Below are 25,514 nucleotides of genomic sequence, written 5' to 3' on the forward strand. Positions count from 1 at the left end.
CACTGCAGTTGTTGGCAGAAGACGCTGTGTCTCAGCCACACAATCTCAATCCTCCCTTGTGTCCATGCTAGTACATAGAGTAAGCAGCAAGTTGGATCGCTTTGCTGCTCTGGCTACAAAGCAAAAATAAAAGTCAAAGTAAAAAATGTCTGCCTGTGCAGATCCATGAGCTGATCCGATTCACTGTCTATGTGCCAATATATTAGTACTACTGTAAGAAATGTGAGGAGAATTCTTCAGCAGAATGAAATGACTTAGCAGCAGTGCAATTTAGGTTGCCTCCACCAAGACACCTCACAGTATGCATAGGATGCTGTTTTATCTTTGGCTGAAACCAAAACTAGGCAGGACATTCTCCAACGGCACGTGCTGCGGGAGTTGCCTTTTGAACACGATGCACGTTTAAAGGAGGGCTGGAATCAGTCAGTTCTGTAACATACCACAAAGATCAACTCTCATTTTCAATACAGGTTTTGAACTTAACTTTAGGACTCTTCACCAAATTGTAGCTAAATTACTCTTTTGTTCGTGGTTTCAGAACAATGCGCTTCCACTAGGGAAATCAGAACCTGTATTAGAAAACTATGTAGTAGGAAATGGGATATTTAATGAAAACATTATACTCTCAGACATTTCAAATCCCATTGCACTCATGAAATAACTTACATGATTTGCCCTTCACCCCGTCTTTCGTGCTCACAAACTGTAAATACCTTATACAACTACCACAAAACTTCGGGTCAAGGCAGGCAATGACTTTAGTATTATTCTCTCTTGAGGTAGCAAACCACACACTGAATTGCAAAGCATCCAATAACTCTAAAATTCTACTTAAATACAGTTAACTAAAAGACTTAATAGAACTGGATAATATTCACTGTCAAAATTTCCTGCTTGCTCAGCACACTACTGATATGTTTAATTTTTTTTTATTTTTTTTAAGAATTCACCCACAAATTTCAAAATGTTTTGGCAAAGGTTAGCGTCTAAATATGAAGAAACATCAAGCAACTGTTGTTTTTTATTCTTCAGCATTTCTATAATGAAAGACTAACTTATTTAAATATTTTTTTTTAAAATAACAGACTCAGTATTGGGTTTTTTCCTTCCACTTTTTGTGGCTTAATCCTGGCATCAAAAAAATTTCATCCAAAGGATGGCATTCATACCGCCAACCCACATACACTTCTTGGCAGCCTACAAAGAAGTCGGTGCTCCTTACAAGGCAGCCCTGTGCTACGTGGTGACTGATGCCAGTAAAATATCACCCCAAAGTGAAGCCTGGTATATAAAATGTATGCAAGCACCAGAATTCATAGTCTAAAAACTCTTTTCTCTTGATGAGTAACCAAAGTCTTCAAAGGCCTTGTAATTCAAAAGAATTTACAGAGTTTGTATCACCCCACACTTCGATTTTAACTGGAAAAAAACCCACTAAAGAATAGGGAAAATACAAAAATCAGTCATGGAGAGCATGAGCAAAAATAGACTGAAGATTCTAGTGCAAGATATTTCTCTCACATGTCTTTAAGTAATTATTGCTTTCAAAGCTCTTTTGTCTATCCTTTGACATTGGAAACAGATGAGGAATTGTATCTTGAGCAGAAAGATTGCTTCATAAAAAGGATGAAAAGAACAACACCAGAGGTCTGTGCATTAATTTTTTTTCCCTTATAAGTGCACAGTAACTGATAGAAGTTTTTCAGCTCAGCTCTGTTTTGCAGAGTAACATACTTCTGACAGGACCATTAGTAGTAGTGTGCAGAAACATTAAATGAAACACAGTAAGAGACGCACCATCTTCTATTCCCCGATTCCTCAAAGGCTGATTCCCCGAAATCCAGTACTTGCACACAGCTGCAAGCTTATTTCATAGCTCAAGCTATTACATGGACTTTGCTACTCAGGCTTCTAAGAGCAGAATCTATTTTCAGGAACTAATGGACTTGTTTGATCAGACAGACTCATTAACCAGACGAAGTAAATAACCTTTATAGGTTTCAGTATGCAGCAACTCCTTCTAAAGTATGAAGGCTGCAAGCACTCTGAAATATGCATATACTCATATATAAAACCATGGTTATGTATGCTTATAATATACATGGTTATAATAACGCAGAAGCTGGTCTTGAAATAACGCCTAGCACATGAACCAACTTCTCACGTTGTTTTCCATTACTTCTTATTCCTATCATATTTCTAGAAACCAATAGATACCAAAGACTCACTCTCTTTGTTAACTGAACTTTGCCATTTTAAATTCATAACTGGTTTTTTATGTACCTATATAAAAGCTAATTGAATCTGGATCAAACTATTTGGGTTCAAAAGATCCCCTATCCCTATTCTAGGCTGCAAAGTAAAAAAAAAAAGTTACCATGCCAAATAGAGGACTGTGTTCCCCGCAAAGAAAAGGCAGGCAGTTATAAACAAGGGCAATAAATAGAAGCTCAAAGCGTACGTTCATGGTCACCAAAGTGATATGACACATTAAAACAGTCTTCTACTCATTATCCATGTAGAACTCTCATCAACTCAAAACTTCCTTGTGTAAATATCTGTATATTTGCATGCAATTATGCTGTGGCAACAGGTGGACTTCAAAGGTCATAACACTTTTTTGTGAGATCAACTTTGTGCTTATGGGTTTGGGTTTGTTTTTTTTTAAAGTAGTGAAACACCATTTTTAAACAAAAGGCAACAATAAAATAACTTGTATTTTGCCAAATACAAATTAAGACATTAATCAGAGCAAATGTACAATTGCAAATAAAAAAAGTCACTATAACAAATCATTCAACTATTTGCATACTCAAGATTAAAAGATATGTTTAAAAATTCCCTTTCAGAAATAAGAAAAACTTTTGGAGAGGCTGTTAATTACAACCATTTCAGAGTTTCAAATAAAAAAAAAAATCTCACCTACTCTAGAAATGTAAAGTCTCAAAAGCGAAACAATCTAAAACTGGAATTCTTATTACCAGTACTGATCTCAACATAATTTGTTATAGAGTATAACTAAAGTAACTATAGAAATAATCTTTGGCAGTATAGCACCATTCTACATTAATTGGTCACAGCAACAAAGTTTTGCTTTTAAATCCATCTGATAGCAAAACCTTTCCAGAAACTGCAAGTTATCTGGGACTACAATACTGCTTTTCTTAAGAAGTCAGGAGGCCTCAGTACAGTATACAGATGAGACCTTGAAATATTGAAGAGCTGTATGTTCCTGATTACCAGTGGAGATGAAGAGTCATGTATGCTTAGCAGGCTTCAATTTGTATGAAAAAATTAAACACATAAAAATTGTAAGTGGACTACTTCAAAAATATTTAGGAAGAAACATTATCTTCTGTTTTATCAACTTCCCAATTTTAGAATCTTACAAGCTATTCCTCAAATTTAATATGTAGTTTTAGAAAATAAAAATGCCTATACTAAATCTTTCAACCTCACTAGCCAACTGCAAGGAAAGCAAAGGAGACTTCAGAAACAGAACCATCCATTAACTAAATACTGTTCCGCACCAGGCAGCCCACAGAGATTCAGCTCCAATGCTAAACTCCATTAGTTTCAGTTGCCATGATCACATACCTAGTGAGGCTGGATCTCATGCACAATTAAAATGTACACACATTATATTTATTTATTTTCCAGAACGTGTCAGGGATGCCTCAGATTACCAGAGTTCACTTCAGAATATTTGTATTGCCAAATCCATTAGTTAATGCCTTCCTCATCTACAAAGAGCTTGCTAAAATTTCCTTACTGGCATACAAAACTCCAAATGCTAAGAAAATTCTTGAATATAGTTTCAGAATTAGAACTTTGCTTTATTATTATAGTCCATTACACATAGTAACATGGCACAATGAGATAATACTGCTTCTGTTTTTAAAGCTCAGATTATTGTAGAAGTATAATGGAAATGTAATTACTTACTTACATTAAGCCAATTACAACAGAGAGAAATACATTTAAACTGTTCTTTTATCAGTGAAGAACCACTATACAACTATGGTTTTAATTATTTTTAATGTAGAGAGTGTGATATGACTAACCTACTTCCTCCTCCAAGGTTTAACAAGAAACTAGTCCTGCTCTTTATAAGGGGGGTGGGGGGGGGTGTTGCATACAAAAATACAGTAAATATTCAATGATAGTAGAGCTTTACCCAAAATCCAGAAATAGCATGTAACTTCTTCAATATTATATTCTCCCAGATTACCCAAAGCTGCTCTATTTCAAGAGATAATTGCAGCCAGGTAATTTGGAGGGACCATTATGCCTCCCAGTAACTTCCTCGTTGAAGTAGTTAATTCGCAGATTATTTTCAGTTCCTTACAGTCAGCTTGCAGTTTATTCACAAGTTGTCTGACTAACAATTAGCATCAGCAGAGCAAGTCACTAGCAATAAATTTAAGAATCTTATAAGCATCAATTTCAAAATAAAAGCTAGATACAGAAGAGCTAGTATTTCATTATGGAAGTTTACCTGTAAACAGGGGTTTTTTTGGGGGGGTGGGGGGGGTGTTTCCCCCTTCCTCCCCCCCTTTCATAATACTAAAATATTCAAGTATTGTAGGTAGATATATCATTTACCGGCAGAGCACCTCATCTATGAGAGCTGCGACATATTCTTAGATGCTGAAACCAAACCACCAACTCTTCTGAAGTACCATCTGTTGAACTACAGCAGAGTCCCAGGACCTACCTGGGTATGGAATATCAGGAGTAGTACAGGACAAGCAGTAATCAAAACATGAAGCGTGCAAACTGAGGGCATTCAAGTGCACAGAAGAACGATATGTCCAGTTAGTCTCATATCTTCTTCAGAGTTCAGAAGGAATTACATTTGGTCATTTCACAGCAGTGCTACAAGCTGGCACATTTTTATGGAAATTGCCATTTTGTGTTCTAGCGCTTGAGCTGCCATCAAAAAAAGGTTTGACCAACCATTTAAAGCAGCAAAGAACTTCAAAAATAAAAATGTATGCTTGCTGACTATCTGCAACAAAGATTTGGGATATAAGAATTCATTTCAATGTAACAGGACTGGTAAAAGAAATACCACAGGAACCTATAGAACAACAGAAGCAGCATTATTATATTACAAAGATCTCCTTTTTCTACTACTGAGTGATAATTATGTTTGGAAGCACATCTGGGTTTTTTCTGCAATATAAAAGAACAGACATCTCAAAAGTAAGTATCACAGAGCATCATGCTATACTTGCAATTAATTTTCAAAAGCAAAATGAACTTACACAGAATATTATCATCCATGAAACACTAATTACATTAAGATTATGTGATTTTTTCAGAACATCATTCTAGAATTAACACATATCACTTGAGACACTACCAGAAACAACTTCATTCATGTACTGCTTCAAGTATTATATTCGGCATTTTACAACCCCACAACCCAGCCAACAGAGATTGCCTTTTTTATTTGTTATCTAGAAGTCTCAGAGAAACACTTCTAAAGGCAAATGGACTAGAATTATTCTGCATATCTTCTCCTTGCTATCTGAAATGTAACATGAAGCCTCTCACCCTCAAAATCTAGTGCAAATGAGTATTTCACATAACCGTACTGGCTCTCAAAATGTGCATATTAACCACCTCTCTACATAGGACAGCTCTGACTGTCAGCCAGCTATTGGGATACTGACAGGTCTAAAATACGGCTGTGTATTTGCAGTATACTGATTTATCCAGCCAGCGAGGGGTGAGGAGGAAGGTTCAGGGACAGCAGGACCCCAGGAGACCTCCACACCACCTGAGCGCAGGGAACAGGCACAAGGAGCTGCCTCAGCTCTATCGCAACACTACACACACTGTTAAACTTAATTGCAGTCGCATATTTTTATTCAACGGTTTAAAGTGTTCAAACGAAAGAACCCGTCAAGTAAAGCTGAGATTTACAGTACTTGTTCCTTTCAAAACCTTCATTAAATCAGCTTCTTCTTGCACAGCAACCATGAGGAACTGTTTACAATCTATTAAAAATGCACCTTCGTAAGCGTAGCAAACAAGTCGGGGTGTGGTTGCCTCGCAGTTGGCAGGGAATGTGCGTCTTTCAAATATTTCCAGTTCTGCTGTGCAGCGGCTTGGGTTTAAGGCAGCACAATGCAACAGGTTAAAACGCATTCAGAGTTATCTCATGCTATTGCCACAACTACAAGGTGTGCCTTTTGGCTCTGCTAGAGATACTCTTTATTATTCATCTACCTTCGCTTGCTTATTCAAAGGAAAACATCATTTCTTTACAATAAAGGTATATAGTGAAGCACTCTGATTTCCATAAAGAAAAGCCCAAATATTTATACTGTGCTAAAGGAGACAATAAGCATACAAAAGTTATTCAATGTAATAGATCCAAAAAGTTCAAGAATGTACATGGAAGTTTAGGAGAATGGCAAGATTGAAGGGGCTTAAAGAAACCAAATTCTCACAGGATGAAAGCACAACAAGTTACCTGGAAATTATAACCGATCTACAAATATTAAGTGGGAGATAAGCAGAAGCAATAAGCTTTTTTAAATGGTGACCAATGAAGAAAAAGAAGGGAAGAGGATGATGCACTGATAACCTTTCTGAAGGATCTACACTTGGACCTATGCTCACAAACATGGAGTAAACTGACAGATACAGAAATTTGTAAATTTTGCAATGCTCGAGTTTAAGATTCAGAATGAGTCAGAATAATTTTGTCTGAAAGTCACTGTGGATAGCTACAGAAGGTATGCACAGTGACAGGCTGATTGTGAAAAAAAGTGTTAGATGAAATCCATTGCCAATAAACACAATAGGAAGGGAAAAAATAACCTCAAGTGAATCTACATATTAACAGGCTTCACATTTGTTGTTAACCCTTCAGAAAGACTTGAAATCACTTTGGATAATTCACCAAAAATATCAGCTTTAGACCATCAAAAGGCAAGTGAAAAAGAATTGGGATATTTTAGAAGTGAAAACAAAACAGAAATCATCACCACATACAATTACCACAGTTGACCATAGGACAACATCAAGGTGAGAATTATAGTTTGATCCATTGAAGATCAGGCACTTTTTAATATAACACCCCAAATGTGTCATGTCCAGTACTGGCAGTCCTACAGTTAGTAGAACACTGTAAAGAATAGCTGCTTGTAATATACAGTTTCTTACATTTCTCTCCTCATGTTAAAAAAAAAAAAAAAAAAAGGAGGGGAAGGGAGCAAGCTGTTAGATAGTTTTAAATCTAAGCCTTAAATACTGTTAACAGCCTCCAAAACTGATACATGTAAAATAGTTTTGATTAACAAGCATTTAAGTCACTCAAAGTATCAAAAGCGTTGCGCTCTTATTTTTCAGTAGGTATGCTATGCAACATTTCCTGAATGCTAGCAGTACTTTCTCTTATTAAGTCAGAAGTTTTCCAGCCACCATTTGGGGCAGAGGAAGACTGTGCAACGTCACAAGGGTCACAAATGAGTCACCTGAAACTACAGGCTAGCAACCAAAGCTGAAGAACACACTTCATCAAGGAGCCCCTACAAAACCTGAAACAAATACCACGCATTCCTGTATCATCAGTAGTTTTGTATTAGGTTGAACTATGCATGTAATGAAAAAAAGTCATTTTTAAAATAAAGCCTGGGATACTGACAAGAAGTTAAATCCTTTTTCATGTACCAAATTTTCAACTGCTCAAGGCTTGCGTTCAATCCCTATAAACATCTCTTATTTGTAAAGCACATAATTTAAGATTATGCAATTGCACTATGGCTGCCCCAAAATATTATGTGCTGAAAGTGCCAAAGTGTTTACAGACGAAGCTTGCCAAACAATCATTCCATCAGAACCACAACTCAACCACTACTTGAGCTAAACTTGTTCAAACTAGACTGAAATACAGATGTAAAGTATTATGTTCATACTAAATTGCAAAATAAATGCCAGGAAAACAAAAACAACACACCTGTTGGCATACACTCACAGAAGCAATCTGCCACGCACACAGACCTGGCACTAAAACCTATGCTGTTGTAATACAGATTTGAAAGAGAAGAGAAAAAAAAAGGCAGAATAACAACTTTGATCACAAGGACGCACAGAAAATTCATAAATACCTCCAACCACTGATATTGTTTAGGTGGGGTCCATCCCCCCAAAAAAAACTGCACTCAGAAATTAAAAGTGATGCACCCCCAACAAGAGAAAAAAATAAAAGGAACCAAGGAATCTATTACCTATAGACTTCAAATACAGCCTAAAACACAAGATTATTCTCATCCACCAGCTGCATATTGTGTAAAGAAAGAGATTGTGTCTCATCCCCATTTCTAGTGTCGAAAAATGACCCACAGCAGCCTCAGTTAATATCCTCATTGCAGAAGGATATAAACCCAAAAGAATTATTACAGAAGAATTGTGGCTGCAAATTCTCTCAAAATGAGACAGCAGCTGCACTACATTCACAAAGTTACATTTGTTACAACCTTTTTTTTTTGTTGTTTTACAAATAAAAGTTATACCAACTTTGACATTTTCAGGTAAACTATTTCACTTTCCAGTTTGATTAGCTGCTCTTTAAAAATATAATTACTAGCTTTGCTGGTCTTTGAAAGAAGGCAACATATAAAGACTCAGAAATACCTAAAGTTACCACACTATTTTAGGATGTGGTTTGATGAGCAAATCTTTTGGTGCAGCTTCTTGCCCTTCTACTGTCTTCTCAATTGTGCAAGCACGTACAAAGTGGAGGAGGGTAGAGGGACAGCAAAATGACTCAATGGCTTCTGCAGCAGTGACGTATCTGGGAGGGAGGCCCAGAAGCAAAATCTAGCAGAGAGCAGAAAGCTAGGGCTCCATAAGCTGTCACCATCAGTAAAATAGGCCAGTCCTAATGCAGTTTCAGGTGTAGATCTGACACATAAAGCACCCCAGTCTATCATTAAGTATATTACGTTGTGTGTCCCTTTGCTAGGCTGTCAGACAAACAGATTTGGGAGACACATCTCAAAATCAAAACTGCAAAGGAGAGTGAGTGAAAACCTCAAAAACCTACACTTAAGCACATTTCAGTCTTAGAAAGCTCTAAGCTCGTATAAGCACCTAACACACACACAAAAAAAAAGCCCACCACCAAAAAACCCCACTATATTCTGTCTTAACCACGCATTGCTCCTTTGGGCACATACGATTTGTTCACTATCATTCAGAAGAGGCATACAAGAGATTAATGAGGGATATTTCGGTATAGTTTAGATTAGGTAGCAATTACCCAGGAAGTTCTGAAAATTCACAAAGTACCCTCCTATCAAAAAGAGCCCAAACTGTAATTAAAGACAAAGTATAAACCATCTTAGGGAAGAATAACTGAACTCATTACACTGAAGAGCCTAAGTACTCATCAACAGAAGGCACTAAGAAGTTATTAACATTTTCAATAGTTTTCTAACCTGCAAGGAGCAAAGAGAACCTAAACACCACAGTGTATGTTATAACTGCCTTTACCCTCGGCCATCCTCAGTTTAGGACCATGAAAAAAAGCCACCTGCACACAGGCAAATTACTTTCCCCTGCTCCGTCATGTCAAGCACAAACTCTTCATGTTTAAAATGAAAAATTAAGCCAAATCTCTGTTACCATTGCATTATTTACCTTTTCTTTGAAGACCTTTAAAGCGTAAAGTCACGTACTAAGTCAATTTTGCCATAGGATGAGCCTTCCTGTGCATCAAGACCCTTTTAAATTCCTACAATGTATTTTTGAAACAGTCGTTCTGTTTTTGAGTACATTAACAACAGAGTCCCTAAGAACAAAAGGTCAGAAACTGTTACAATGAATTGCCTACGGCTATGAAGCTAAAGTAGTCATGAGAAGCAACACAGAAAAATACAGATATAGTTTAACAATACACTGTGGAATAGGTTTCCAAAAGAAACGGGAGATTTCTTTCTCAGCTCATTTCTCTTCAAGCTTCATCCCAATGTGAGATTTTTACTGCATGCCAAAAAAATTATCAGGTAACATTTTAATATCTGACAAGAAAAAAAACAGCTTTTCAAATCCAAATGAAATTTATTTTAGCATATTTCAAACCCAAAGCAACTCCCTGAAAATATTCCTCAATAATAGTTGTGACCTCCATATACTAAAACCAGTTTAAAAAAAAATGCTCTGCTTAGAGCCAGCATGGCACTTGACATTATTCATAGATTTCAAAATAAAGAGATGCCAAAAAAATTCACCTCCTTTTCCTCAACAAATGTAATGTTCTGCCACCTTACTGTGGAAAGCACTTCATGTCTGCCACTACCATTTTCCAGGTTTAAGTATTCAGAACAATGATATTTCACCTTATGCTGGAATGGAGAAAGACTAAATTCAACTGCTGTCTTTAACCTTCACGATTTCCTTTGTTCTTTCTGCTTACATAGCAGGAAGTGGCACATTCTGCATTACAGTAGCCAAATATCCACAAAAGTAAGGTTCATGCAAGATAAGCAAATTCTTACCCTGCTCATCAATTCCTTTAAATAGCTGCAGGTTCACAAAAATCTTCAGATTTTCATTCCTGTCACAGTTAGTATCTGGTCAAGTCCAAAGAATGGTTCTCACCTAAAATATATCAAAAGTTGGAGATTTTATTTTATGGCATACACACACCAAAAAAAAAAGAAAAAAGGAAATTCCTCTTTTCTCCAAAGTATTCTAAACTTGGTCTCTTCTTTTCTAAAAACCTTGTAAAGAAAAGTTTTAGTCACAGTTGTAACCATATGAGCAATTCAGAGTGAACTGATAAACCAAGTAAGACTACATGGCAAGTTCAATTATGGATGCACCATATGCTTCAATATTCCTTTAGGTATACAAAAGGAATCAATTTGTGCAATTTGTTCAACACACAAAAAGGCCTTTTGGCAAGATCATCCTTTTGCTGAACAATTGGTTTGAACACTTGCCTGCTGAAAACATCACCCCTTCGCATCCCACAGTAGTAACAGTAACTTAAGCACAGGAGTAACAGTTCGAACTGCTTGGTCCTGCTAAAGTAAGACACCTTAAGACAACAGGAGAACTTGCCAGATCCATATGTTTATTAGCAGAAATAAGTTTTGTGCTTGGTGTTTGGAGTTTTTCCTAATTAACCTGCCTCTGATACTTAAGGTGACCTTTACCAAAGCCTCTCAGCAGTGGTACAGCAGTAGCCTTAGATGTAGAGAGCTACTTCAAGTTTCATAACTTGATTTCCCTCTTACTTTGCACGTGACCAGAACTGCAAATCAGTAAATTCTAAAAGTGAAACGTATACAGCAAATGTATACAGCCAACAAGCTTCCTACGTACAACTTAACTGAAAGTCATTATCACAATAAAGTACAAAAGTAACAAGCATTAATAATGTTTGTTATTAGCCTCAATTTAAAAACATGGAAGTGTGATTATACTTAGAACATGTGTTCTAATATCAGTTTTTACTTCTTTTTGCAGGCTGGAGTTAAGGTTTATCTTTCAGGAGATGCAGCGATCAGTACAGTCACACTATAAAGCAGTATGCCAAATCAGTAGCATTTTTTCTTAGTAAAGGCTCTCAACCAAAAGACAACCTGGTACAGGTCTAGAGTTCAACAGCAGCACATCCCTCCTCCTTCTCATCTTCAGTGGTCATTAGCCAATGGCTCAGTTAATTACTGTTTGATCTTCTGGCTTAGTGTGGGTGGACTTATGCAAAGTAGAATTTAGCTTTTAAGAATAGTCTCTGTTTTATCTACTAAAACACAAGAAAACCAAGACTGATCAGGCTAGTAGTCTGTATTATGTATTTTCCAACCAGTGAAAATTGAAAGAATTGTCAAAAAAGGATGAAACTCATTAATTGAATCAATTCTTACACAATTTTTCAAAAGCATCAGCTAAAAAACCCCCGCAAAAATAAAAAAAAAAAATGCATCAGCAATGCTGACTATCTGTCCACAGAACTTTATGTTGCCTTTGGGGGGGGGGGGGGAAATATATATATACACACTAGTGCCCCAGTAGTGCCTTACTCTCCTCAGCACTAAACTAATTCTCCTATTTGCTTAAGCAATTTTAGATCAATCTGATGATCACAAGTAACTAAGAATACAAATTCATGATCCAAGCGTAAGAAAATTTAAAAACAGGCATCCTGTAGCGTTTCACATGTCACGTACAGCAAAGGCCGATGCTACTTTTTGTGAAAGGCGTACAGACCATGGAAGCCTCTGTTCTCCAAGCACTCCCTGTAAAAGCGTTGCACGTGCTGTCAGAGTGAGACACACTGAACCTTCTACGAGCACACCGGGAAGCTAAGAGCAGCGCTATCACGCTGTATGACTGCCAGGTAGATAAGGCATTTTACCAGGAATTTCTCATTTTTCCTGCCAGCTTTTTGGGAGGTAGGGTGGTGTTTCAGGTTTTTGGAGGCTTTTTTTTTTTGAGGGTGTAGAAATTAAAAACTAAAAAAAAAAAAAAAATTCACATTTGCTAGATTATTTATCTGAATTTGCAGTTGGGAAGCTAGGGACTAAAGAGAAACAGAACTGCATTCACCTTGGCTGCGGTTGCTTTAAAGCAGTTTCAGTTTCCATAATTAAACCTGCATTTGGTATATACTGAAATGCAAGTACAGCCAGTGAGATCTTCAGATTCAACCTTGTTAGCGAAAGCAAAAGTGAGCCAACTTCCTAATTCACATATTCCGATCAAGACATACTAAATGTTTATCTGGCGTAGACCACTGTCCTAGAAGAAAACGGTAACGGCAGTTTTAGAATAATTGCCACACATATGCAAACCTCCCTCTCCAACTACGGATTGGCTTAGGCTACACGTCAAAAATATCTCTAGCCCTTCTAATATTTTGAACTGAGAATATCCAGTTTTAACCACAACAACAACGTTTAATAATGCACTTAGTGACAAAGAAGGAAAAACTAATTCAAATTTACCATATTGCAATTTTCTTCAGCTTATCTGTCCTACAATCAATTCCACATACAGAACAGTTCACACAAAGGAATCTCAAGTCTGAAGTAACAATGCTTATTTCCCTTCCTCTTATTTTCATCTCCCAATCCCTCACAGTCCTCAAAATACAAATACCACTTGTATTACAAGATATCCAGGACACCAGACCCCTTCACCCAGAAACAGCAACGTCTCTACAGCCTCCCATATAAAAGCCACCCGTATTTCACATAAATTAGGGCAGAGACTCCCCACCCTAAAATGAAGCATTGCCTTCGGACTAGATGATCTTTAAAGGTCCTTTCCAACCCAAACCATTCTGTGAGTTACATGTATAAACCAAAAAGTAGGTTGCTACAAGTTTAGTGAGTTTTAGTTGACCCACACCTATTATAAATATTATTTTAACAGTAAGGTTAGGAATCTGAGCAACAAAAATGAAATCCATTAAAAAGAAGCAGAAAGTACCACCATTAGCTATACTAACAGCTCAGCTGATAAACCTTTTAACTTCCAGTGCTATTTTAGAAGCTCCTGAACAGTGAAGTTTCTCCAAGAAATGCATTTAATAGTTTTAAACTTTAAAGTTTGTAACCAAAACACTGTGGATGTTCTTTTTTCTTCAGGTGACATGAAAAGAACAAAGGGAGGGGGGGAACTCAATGTTCACCTGAAGCTGACATGAAAGCAAACTAAGAAAAAAAAAAAAAAGAGACATGCACTACTCCGACAGTTTAAAAAAATGGCCTAGACAAGGCTTTGACTGCAGTTTTAACATAGACCAGTCTGTCATGAACAGTGCACACTTTTACAAGTTGTTTTAAAAGAACAAATTATAGTTTAGAAAGCCCACGCCACCTCAGAAAGCAAGTTGCAGGTGCATTAGAAAAATAAGTTTGTCCTGTACAGGTGATAAAAAAATAAGCCTTCCTCATAGGAAAAAAAATAAACTCTAAGAGGTAGAAACTGCAGTTAGATGGAACTCCATGTGACAGCCCACATAATTTCATGGCAGATTAAAAGAAACATTTAAATAATCCAAGAAGCATGAAGTCATTCAAATAGGCACTGTTTCCATTTTTATCTCATCTGCATCCACTGATCAAATCAACAGAAAAAAGTAACATTGGCAAGATAGCAAGAGCGGCTCAATTAGACATAATTACGCCTGATAAATCTTTTAGCATAAGGTGAAAGACAAGACAGCTGCGACAAGCACAGGCCACAAGCTGATTTGTCCTTGCATCCTGAAACACTGCATGGTGTCTTAAAAACAAAGCTAGTGATCCAACCTGTGACAGCCCATGGCACAAGTGCTGCAGTTGCCAAAATATAACATTGTGCAGGTTGTTAGCAAGTTCTAGCTAAAGTTAGTCTTCGGCCAAAAGCAAAGTCACATGACTGAGAACGTTACCACAGGAGAGGTCTGGACCCAAGCCAAGGGTCTGAATTCTGGATGGCCTGGACTCCGCACCAGGACAGCTTCTTTCACAACTAACTCCTGCTCTGGCAGCACCACGCAGCCTGCTAGGTGTCACAAGCAATATGGTAAGAGATACGAGTAGCAAGGACAAAGTGTCTTTTCTCACTGGCTGGTGATCAACCCACCCTGGACAAGGATATATTCACTGCTCTTCTCGATTCCCCACCAGCACCCTGTTCCCCTACTCACTGTTTCTGAGAATGCCCGCTTTCACATTTCTCCCATAAGCATTTATTCTGGCATGACTTTTATTGATTTTAACACCACCAAATTAAAATATGGTGCATATCTGCATGCAGATCAAACAAACAGTAATTGACAAATTGAAAGCTGACACAAAGAATGAAGCAGGAGAAACTACTTTTTCCACTCAGACAACCACGACGGTTTGTTCGATGGTTGGCTTGAAGTGTAATATAAACCAATATAACATGCCACACAAGGCAAAATACATCAGTATGATAACAAAAATGATGTGGGACTACCCAGTTCAATTTAGGAAAAAAAACCTTCAAAGAGCCAAGACATATATTGATTAAATTTGCAGCTGCATGAAACAAGTTTGGCTACAAATTAGAAAGTCTCCTTCAAGCCAGACAATGTAAATAATCCTTTCTGGAAACAGAGATATGGTAAAAAAAGATTCAATCAAATGCTTAGATGCTCATGCATCTAAGAATAAAAATAGACATTTCTGAAAAGGCATTGTCTCAAGCTGTAAGGAAGAGTAAGTTACAGTATTTGCCTTGCAGTGCTTGTCAGTGCTCTGCCTAAACCCAGCAAGCGACATTCGCTTTTACTCAGCACCAGCGAGACGTCAGCTGAACAAGCGTGTCCAGCTTCACGCTGCCCAGCAGAAGAAAGATGGACTGAAGCAAGTTCAGCAAAGGGACCACCAAGCGGTTAGGGGGCTGAAGTACATGAGGAACAAGGACAGGCCAAGACACTTGGATTTGTTACTCTGGAGAATACTTGGGGGATCATCTTGCTTTCTGCATCTACCTAAGGGAAGATTATAGCAAAGACTAAGCTAAACTCACTATCATTGTACACCTCTGAATTATGGCAGTCAGGCTTTCAGTGTGGGGGACTGGACCAGATGACATCCAGGGGTCCCTTTCAGCCTAAATCAGTCTACAACTCTAAGATTACTCATCAAAATTTTCACGCCAATTTTTTATGCTGTTTTCTGATTACTTAAATTATTGAATTACTACAGTGCAAAGAGAGATACCTACAAAATACTGACTTTGTGTGGAAAGAGTAAGGCTTCCAAAACCGTCTGTGCAACATCGTATTTGATACAGAACAACCATCACGCCAATAAGCGGTAAATTTTGCTGTAAATCTGAGTTATGCTTTAGCTACTATTAGAAGTGGGGCAAATAGAAGAATGAACAGCAAGGCACAGAAAATATTGGTTTCCCTGAAGATGTATAGTTCAGACTACAGTACTGAGCTTTTCTGCAGGTACAGAGATGAAGCAGTAAACTGTCTTCTATGCATTTTTCCACTATTTTCACACAAAAAAAACCCACTGCATTTCCAGAAAAGAGAAAAAACAGACCTCTAGCAGACTCTGACTCACATGTATGCATCAAAACTAACTCTTTAAATGTGTGTCAACCTCCCACAGAAAGACTGGACGTTTCTGTGCGTACCTGCAGAAGAACTACATCACCTACTTCTACAGACCAGCAAAACACCAATGGTACAGATGATGTTCTTTGAAAAGCTTTTAGAAAGCGTAACACATTAGATAAGAGCTGTATCGAACTAGCAGATCAAAAAGTAAATTTGTCATTCTGTTCCTTATCTAATGGAGAGATTCAATGAGTAGCTCTAGCTTGCAGTTGCTATGAACAGAAAGAGAATAGAAATCAAGCAACGAAACACAATTTCTGAACAGTATCCTGCAGAATCTTTCACCTTGAGTCCTGACAGGCACAGCGTTGAAGCAGCGTTCAGAAATACTTATAACTGCAACGTGCTGAACATCAAGAAATATCCTGTTGACATCAAAAAAAAATTACTTTAAAGGTGACTGAACACTGAAACAGGTCACACAAACTGTGGAGTTTCCATCCTCGGAGATGTTCAAAGGTCAACTGGACAATGACCCAAGGAACCTGCTCTAGCTGACCTTGCTTTGAGCACCAGGATTAGACTAGAGAATCTCCAGAGATCCCTGCCAACGAAGAACACAGAATTGTTGAGGTAACTGAATCTGCAGAGCCAGTGAAGGTTAGTCTCCATAAAAATGTGAGTCTGTGTACTCACATCCATCTGCAGAATCTGAGCTATACTGGCATAGTATTTTGTGTATTTATTTTGATGCCTCTAGACATGATCATACCATAAATTTAAGTTACTGAAATCCAATAATCAAGCCAAGGAAAGACTCCTCAGCCTGTAGAAGATGTAAAAGACGGCACTCCTGTTTCATTGCACATTAAAAAAAAGAAACAAATATCTCTCCCTCTTTCTAAAAATTGCTGATAAATGTTACTATTGGAAAAAAAAGAAGAAAATTTAAATGGAATGCCTATGAAAGTAACTGGATTTTTCTTTAAGCCTGCCATAGATCAAAATACATTAAAAAAATAATCTGAAGCCATGTCCTTAAACATTTTGTCAAAAGTTTCCCACCATTACAACAGTTGAATCTCCTCACCCTGCACTTTCCGATGCTGTAGATTCAGAAACATTCTGTAGCACCCATGACGCTTCTTATGAACCTCAACATCTCCTGTTCTGTTGGAAACTGTCCTATGTGAATTTTTTGAATATAAAAAAAATAATAAACTTAGTCATAACCCTAGAAGAGTATGTTTCCCCCTCTTTCAAAGAAAGGTCAAAAGACTTTAAAAGAAAAGACCAATTCATGTCTTGAAATATAAATAGCAGCTCATAGTATAATCAGGTCAATTACTGAGAACTTTGAATATGTAAATGCCTTTGGAAGGAGATTCAATTTCCAAGCCATGTCTGATAAGACAGATCCAAATAGAACATTTATGATCCCCTTATGATCTTCTCCTGTAATGGCCCTTTTTCTTTTTTTTTCTTTAAACATTCTCCAGATAAAAAGATTTGTGGTTTTATATCTATCAAAACACTTAAAGAATCTGCTTCATTAGGACTGAACTTTTTTTTTTCCTTTTATGAAATTAGAAATAGGCTTTGGTTTTGGCATAACATTAAGAATGGATGAGGAACAAAATGAAGATAAACATAATGAAAGCTGTGTTTACCACATCCAAAAGCACCCTTCTGTAACTTAGACAATAGTAGTTGTACAACACATGCAAAGAGCATCCCTTCTTTAATCAAACATTGAATGTTTTTATTATTATAAAATAGTATTTTTACATTAGCTTACTTTTCAATTTTATTTCTAACTAGTAAATTTCCTAAACAGTAGGGGAGATAAAGTTGTCAGGAAGTTACAGAAGATTAAATGCTGGCTTCACAACCATTAACAGCAAATCTCTGCGCTACCACATCACCAACCATGATAAGTTTGATCCAAACAAGACTTAGCCACACAATCAAATTTGATCAAATGTGCCAGAACATGATACTAAATTGGTATCAGTGGCAGGAAAGTGCATAATATCTAACTCAGTATGAAAAATCATAGCACTCTAAATAAATAATGCTTAATGCAAATAAATCAAGCTGTTACCTGCTATGTATTTTATTTTTGCTTTAATTAAAGCAACAGAATAATTTACAAGATCAATACTTTACACATGACTACTATACTTTTTACCCAGTACTGGGAGTCCCAAAGCCCTGCTTGTAGCATTGCTGAACCAGTGTTTACCTTTGTAACCTTAAGTTAAGTTTGGATATGTTATTACATACTCCTCCCACCAACTAACAGAGCTTTATGTGCTATTTTTCTCTCCTCTTTTTACCAAGAGGAAAGTTAAAAGCATTATGTGTTGCAGCAGCTCTATATCCCAACACTCCAGTGCTGATTGATGCTGAACAGCTGAAAAAGGTTCAGCCTTTTTGACAGACTACTGTCACCTAAACTGCAAAACTGTATTATCATGGCAGCCAAAAAATGAAAAGTTATTATCCTAGACAATTCATGAATCTTTATGGTCTAGTATTAGGCCTTACAAATAGTCAGTACAAGTGCACAGACCAGTATTCTCCTCAACTCTTGAGGGGAAGAGGGATCAAAGATCTCCACTCTCAGGAGCGATGGGACGGGTGATGACAGCTTACCGAGCCCAGACTGCACATCATACGGCAGATGCTGAGATCGAAAGGATGAAATGGAGGGTTGAGAGGCAGGAAGAGGAAGCTGGCCCAGTTACTGCTTTGCATGGTGCCACTGTCACAGACAACTGAGGTCAATATACAGCTTATTCAAAGACCTTCCCCTCTCAGATGTATATAAACACTTTGGTTTGCCTCTCTGAAAAAGGACAGCTCTCACATTGCAAACCTACCTTGTAATCAATCCTAAGTTTAAAAATAAATCATTACAAATCCTGCCATACCTGCAGCCTTATTCTCCAAAATTCAAAAGCATTACAAGTGCAGAAGATACAATCTTTTCTCAAAGTCAGGATGTTTTCTTTGGATGGTCTCCCCTACCACCTGTCCAGCGAGACTCAGAACAATTGGCTTCTGCATCCCTTCACTAGGTACCAAATGAACTTGCTCGGCTTCTCAAACAGAACAGGAAGAATTTGGACGAGACAAAGCAACAACAAAACAATCTTTCACACTCATCACGTCACCTCCTTTCAACAAACCCTTACAACACACTTCCCAGCAAGCACGAGGCAGTCGAGAGAAAGCCAGGAGCATCTGGTGACAGTTGGTAGGACTGGGAGAGGGCAGGATCCCATTCTCGTTTGTGCTCCTCTGATAGATCCCAGGTGTTTGCAGAAGTTTTCATGATAAGCCTGGCCTTAAAATATTCACACATCTCAGTAGCACTTGGACAAGATTCTTCTTGAGAAAAGCTGGCATCAGAAAGCTACTGGTAACCAATGTTCCATTTTTCATCAATAACTGTCAGACTCTTGGAGGAAAGTGATTTCCTCCACAAAAACAAACAAAACAACACAAAAGCTGCTCACACAATAGTAGCGTGAATAATTCTGGAGAGAAGGGGAAGGAAGAAAAAAAAAAAAGCTCATCGGACACTTAACAGCGCAAACTATTACGCAGTCTAAATACAGATATCACTACAGGCTCCCCTAACGTTTTGTCTTCTGCACTTTATTTTTTGGAAGATGACAGAAATCTATACAGAATAAGCAGTTACATGAACTAACAAAGCCTAGTATTTTCAAATCTCTCTCTTGTACTTGACCAAATTTGATAGCTCCAGTTCTGCCATACAATGGTGTTTATCACACAGCTTCTCTGGTGACCAACAACATCTTTGTGCATGTTGTAGCTCTTGCCACCACTAGGACTCAATCTCTTTTTTATACAAAGCCTGTTGGATTCTAGGTGTGCATAAGGGGCTAGAACAGCCACTGAATTCAAAATATTCAGGAGACTGGGGAGAAGGAAGAAGTGTTAAGAGAAGAAAAGCAAACAGGCAGGCACACACAGAGCATAACCATACAAGTCGGTTTCCATAGGAAACCAAAAACTTCGAGGGCAACCTTGCCTCAAACCTGTTATCAGAAATCTTGGATACAGTGACTGTGCAATCTCAGCAGTGACTGCCACGCGGCGCAGATACTCAAGCTAGCTCTGAGCTAAAGAACACTATCCATGCATTTGCTAGGACTAGACAAAAAAGAAAATGGAAAAACTGCAAGAGTGATGACATGAGGCACATTGGCCAACTCTCACGTGGCAAGTACAGCCAGGCGGTACTTCACGTGTAGCTTTTGAACACAACTGTTCCTGAACACAACTTGAGAGCCCACATCAGGTATTAATCCAGATTTAAAGGAACACTTTAAAATATATTTTAATAGCCTTAGATCTGACAACTTCTACACATTTCATTTACTCGTTTTGTGTACAGTCTGTTTTATTCTTTTTGCAATTTTACAGACCATGTCATTCTCTGTTGCTACAGGTCAAGATGCCTAAGAGTTCACCAAGATAGGGCTGTCTAGCATGCAATTAAAACCCAAAGCAATCTGTTCTAGTATTACTTCAACTTGTAGCATGCCAGCTATTATGCTGGCACTATTGATCTTCTGACCTTTGAGCTAAAACCACTGGACTAACACCAGAACCGCGACAGCCACATTAGCACAATGCTGTCCCTGAGCTTGGTAAGCCCCACTGAAGAGGGCGGCTAGTTAGCTCATATGCAGTGCTATGCTACTGCTATTAAATGCTATCTGGATCCAAACTACAAACTCGTCACAGCGTTGCATTGTGCCATGTAGGCACTGTAAGCTAAAGCTATAACAAATAAGGCCAGGGCACAGGTTTGACCACTAATCCATAACTGTCCATGCCAGTAAACTATCACATTCTCCAGCATGGTTTTGTTGAAGTTTATTAACAGATATTGATGTACAGGAGATCCCCTGAGGCTTGGGACTGTTCCCAGCAAACAGCAGGGGTATGAGCTGTGCAGAGCTGCTCTCCGGAGCAGAAAACAGGCCGCAGACAAGCGCGGACATAGCCACTAGATTTGTCAGAGTTGGCTCAAGAGTCTCCAGCACAGCTTTACAGCTAGTTATGAATAAATTTGTCCATAGTAAGATGAAATCTAAAGCCCAAGGCAGCTTCTGCTCTGAACACTATTACAGATTTCTCTTGTGCGTGTTAAAATGACTTGCTCAAGGGCATCTACATTTCCTTATTTCACAAAGTCAATGAGGTAAACTAATGAATGAGTGCAAGGCACTGATATTATAGTAATGTCACATCAAAATACAATCTCATTAGTACCCATAAATAAGTGAAGTCGAGTGCACTCAATGCAGAGCAGCACAATTATCATGCAACTATGCTGCACCACATTAGCTATAAAGATGATTCTGTATTCTGCCTAAGATGTCAGATTAGGGTTCTGGCCCTTTCCAGTCCATGAAAGTACAGACGCAAGTATAACACACTTAAGTATTGTCAAGGTTATAATTATTCTGCTCAATTCATGTCCGTCTCTTTTTTTAAATCACGTCAGGTAGCATTGTCTAAAACTAAGCTGGGGGCTGTAATGAAATCAAACTCCATCCCAAAAGTAATTGTTTCTACCACCAGTAGAAACAATTTACAGAACCTTCCCCACACACCCCCCTTTTTTCCCAGCAGCCTTTCAGATGCATAAGAGGAGCAGATAAGATCACATTAACTTTACCAGAAGCAACAGCCTGCCCCTCACATGTAATCATGAGATTGGGATAACGGGATTTGTTCACAAGACAAGACGAGGCCCCAAGAAGAGAGCAGTCTCAAAGCTGTATCCTGCTATTAAAAGAGACCCTCCCCCTATAGCCGGGTCTCTGACCACCTAGTGTCTCAGAGAGAAAATGTGTCAGAGGCCAGAGGATCTGTTCCCAAGGGACCGGTACAGCTCAAGGGGCACACTGTAAGCCCTTCTCCATTATCTTTCTTCAGGGGAAGAGTCAAGCAACTTCTCAGTACAACTATTCAATAAGATAATGACAACAGCTCAATTTCACAAGTAGTTTTATTAATATTGCATATGTTCATCTTAATGACATTCAGCACTAATTAGCATGGTTAGAAACTGAACAGCAGTGGCACTTCAACAGTACCCTAAGTCTTCAATTCCAAATTCTGAGCACAGGGATAACATATTGCCTTGCGACCCAGGGAGCCAGTATTCAAGTGACTAACCTAACTGAAGTTTCATTTTAAGATCTTTTGGCATCTCAGCTAAGTACGAAGGTGATAACAAAGAAGGGTTACAGCAAACAAGATAGCTACTCTATTAACATTTTTAAGTCAGAAACTCAGTGCAAAAACAGTCACTCAGCACTAACACAAGATTCAAAAAGAAAAAACCCACCACCTTTAGAAAGGTGACTTTTCTACCTGGCAAAATTGCTTTGAACTTCTAACGTAGAAAGGTTTTTGTACCTCCTTTATCAGCAATGAGAAAATAGTGTAATGCAGAAACCAACCACTACTGAAGGGTATTTTGCATTATACTATACATACAATTACTTCATTTTCAAAAGTACTATTAAATGCTAACATTAAACAACTTTACCTGCAAGCACATAACACCCAGATACTGTTGCAGAGCCAAGAGTTTTTACTGCCACCTGTAAAATGTTACTGAAATAGAGCAGCACTGTTCCACAAGCCCTTCTCTTTCCCACATAAAAAGTGAACATGAAAGACCACACAATCAGGTACACTGTCTATGCTATCATCGTGTACTTCTCTGTTATGAGCACTAAAGTTCTAATTTGTAGCTAAGTTTCAAGTAAGAATTAATTCTAGCCATGTTTTCTGAAAATACCTGGAAAAAAAGCTAGTCGCTCTGGAGGAAAGCAGGATTCAAATTGAAAAAGCTAGTCACAATTTTAAGCATTTAGCTTCATCTATATAGAGTTGTATTGACTCTTCTCCTACTTCCCTTCAAATAAGATCTTCAATTCTCTCACTTTTAAAGCTAGAAAAATCACAGACATCTTTGGACCCTTCTTTTCTAAATTATAACATTCAGGACAAAGAGGGAGAGAGAGGAAGAAACAGAAGGTATGATTCACTTGCTCATACAGTTTCAGCTACAATATTTAAACACAAAAAAATTACTTTTTCAGTACTGTTATCTATCAAAAAGTAAGTATGAGTTGTGCTTATTCTGGATGCTTTAATGCCATGTCAAATGGCATCTCATTGTTATGCCAAAAATCTTTTAGTCCTCCATGTTAGAAAAACTGACTTTAAAGAAAACAGCATTACAATCATTTACAATTCCTCCTCATCAGAACCCAACTTTTTCTGTCTAAATAGTCAATGATCTAACAATTCTTATTATTATTACCCTCTCCACCTTGTGGAATGTTCACAACATTACCTTCCAATCTGTTCCAAACAAATAAGTGATCAAAGTGCTACTTTATTTTAAATCTGTCCACTAGATCTCCAATTCATCAATTATGTCTTCAAGTTTGACCCTTGTTAATTCTAATTACCTGTTCCTCTTACATGTAATTGAAAGATGAAATGAGGATTTTACCTACAAATTCCTTCAACTGCTCCTTAATTTCTCTCCTTATATCAATTTCTGAGGCTTGTCTTATTTAGCCCTAAGTCACTTAACCCCCTGCCTCAAGAACCTGAAGAAACCTGTCACCTAAATTTGGCAACTACTACAAATTGCTTTGGTTTTTTTTGTTTTTAAGCAAAGTGCATATTTACAAAAAATAAGAAACAGCAAAAGTCTCCCCCCTTCTTCCCCAGCACTTCAGACATTTTCTATCTCTGGGCATTTTGTACTTTTACAAGAAGCGATGTTTACCTTGCATACGATTATTTTTCATGTGGCCAGCTCTGCACAACTGCTAAGTTGTTCTGCATTAAATTGACTGTTCCCTCCGCCCCAATTTTCAGAAGTGATGCTTTATATCTCCTAGTTAAAGAGCACATTCACAACATTTGCACTCTTGCCCTTGGCAGGCATAAAGTTGTTGGCAGTTTGAGCAAGTCATTGCACTTAAGATCCAAGAACAAAAAGATACTTCAACGACACAAGAATGGAAAACCTCAGTTCAGCTGCTCAGGTATGTAAGCACTGACTTCATACTAAAAAAATTGAGATTTAATGATGGCAGCAATCAGCAGATAATGACTAACTTCTGTTAAAATAACAGTGATGAGCATCCTCCGCAACATTTAATTACTGCTTATTATCATACCTTTGTTTTACTGGTGATGTGCTTTAAATTAGCAACAAATTTGAAAGTTTTTACTGCATCAACACTACATATACAAGTGATTAAATCTGGAATTTACAGCACACTGCTGCATGTTCACACTCAATTCTAATGCTGTTTGGAGACAGAATAACCTCTTCTGTTCTCAAACATTACCTAGCATATTAATTAACCTTAAAAAATTCTGGCTGAAAATAAAAGGACAATAGTAGAGGTCTAAAAAGAAGTCCTGACAATTTTAATACACAATAAAAAAAACCCTAAGTAGCTCCGCAGATCTGGCTTTACCTGGATAGAAAGGCAATTCTATTATAAGGCAAAAATTAACTTATGGCTCTCAAATTATTCCACAGAGCTTCTCCCACAGCTCCAATTGCAGAGTTGAAGTGTCTGTGTCAGGCAGTACTTCAGAGTACCAACAGCCATTCATTTCACTGCGCAGACATGCCCTAAAACCCCACAGAACTCAAAATCCCAAAAAGGTCTTTTTGACTTTTGAATGAATGGCATGTTTTAAAATTATATTATCTTCCTTTTGTTTATACTAACAAAGGCATCCTAGCAAAGATTCTCCTACAGTCTCTCTGTATGGCAACGCCATAAGCAATACTGGATTTGGGACACCATGGGAATTTCCAGAGTTATGTCAAGTAGAAGCTGATGACTACCCTGCAAGATGCTGCAGAAGTCAACGGGGGGGTGGGGGAGAGGCCAAAACAAACCGATTTTCTGTCAACACTGCTTTCTTCAAAGACTGCAAAAGAAGGGAAAGAGTGAAGAAAAAAAGTCCAAGGAAAGGACAAACTACGTAAATAGCTTTTATGCAAGTATCTCCTTTCTTTTCTCACTTCTATGTGCTTGCTCTAGGAAAAGCTGGGGGAACACATCAGGTTTCACTCTTTATTCCAGCTGCTGTATAATCAATACAGCACAGTCTATTGAACTATTTTAATACAATTCATGCAACAAGCTGTTAAATATATTTGCAAAGTAGAAGATCAGTGCCAGTATCATGTCATTCATAAAAATATGTTTGTTTTCAAGACATGAGAATGTTAAACCATAACTTTCTTCTGCACAATTATGCAGTCCTCCCGCATGGACTGAAAGCATAAAATCCAATTTCAGCCCTTCCAATTTGAAAAAACTACAACAGTGGTAGAAGTCTCAACTGC

General features: G+C 37.8%; 1 protein-coding gene across 17 annotated transcripts in view; it reads right to left on the reverse strand.

The window, feature by feature from the left end:
• The window catches only part of SIPA1L1 (signal induced proliferation associated 1 like 1), a 221,405-nt gene that overhangs the window by 188,453 nt on the left and 7,438 nt on the right, over window positions 1-25,514 (reverse strand). For 11 of the 17 annotated variants that reach the window (XM_054826596.1, XM_054826589.1, XM_054826588.1 and 8 more), the window contains exon 3: window positions 10,518-10,620. The exons of the other annotated variants lie outside the window; for them this stretch is intronic. The gene's annotated coding sequence lies outside the window, so the exon portion shown is untranslated. The remainder of the gene's footprint in view (window positions 1-10,517; window positions 10,621-25,514) is intronic. 17 annotated transcript variants of the gene reach the window in all.

This window comes from Grus americana, chromosome 5 (assembly GCF_028858705.1).
Source record: "Grus americana isolate bGruAme1 chromosome 5, bGruAme1.mat, whole genome shotgun sequence".
Taxonomy (NCBI): domain Eukaryota; kingdom Metazoa; phylum Chordata; class Aves; order Gruiformes; family Gruidae; genus Grus; species Grus americana.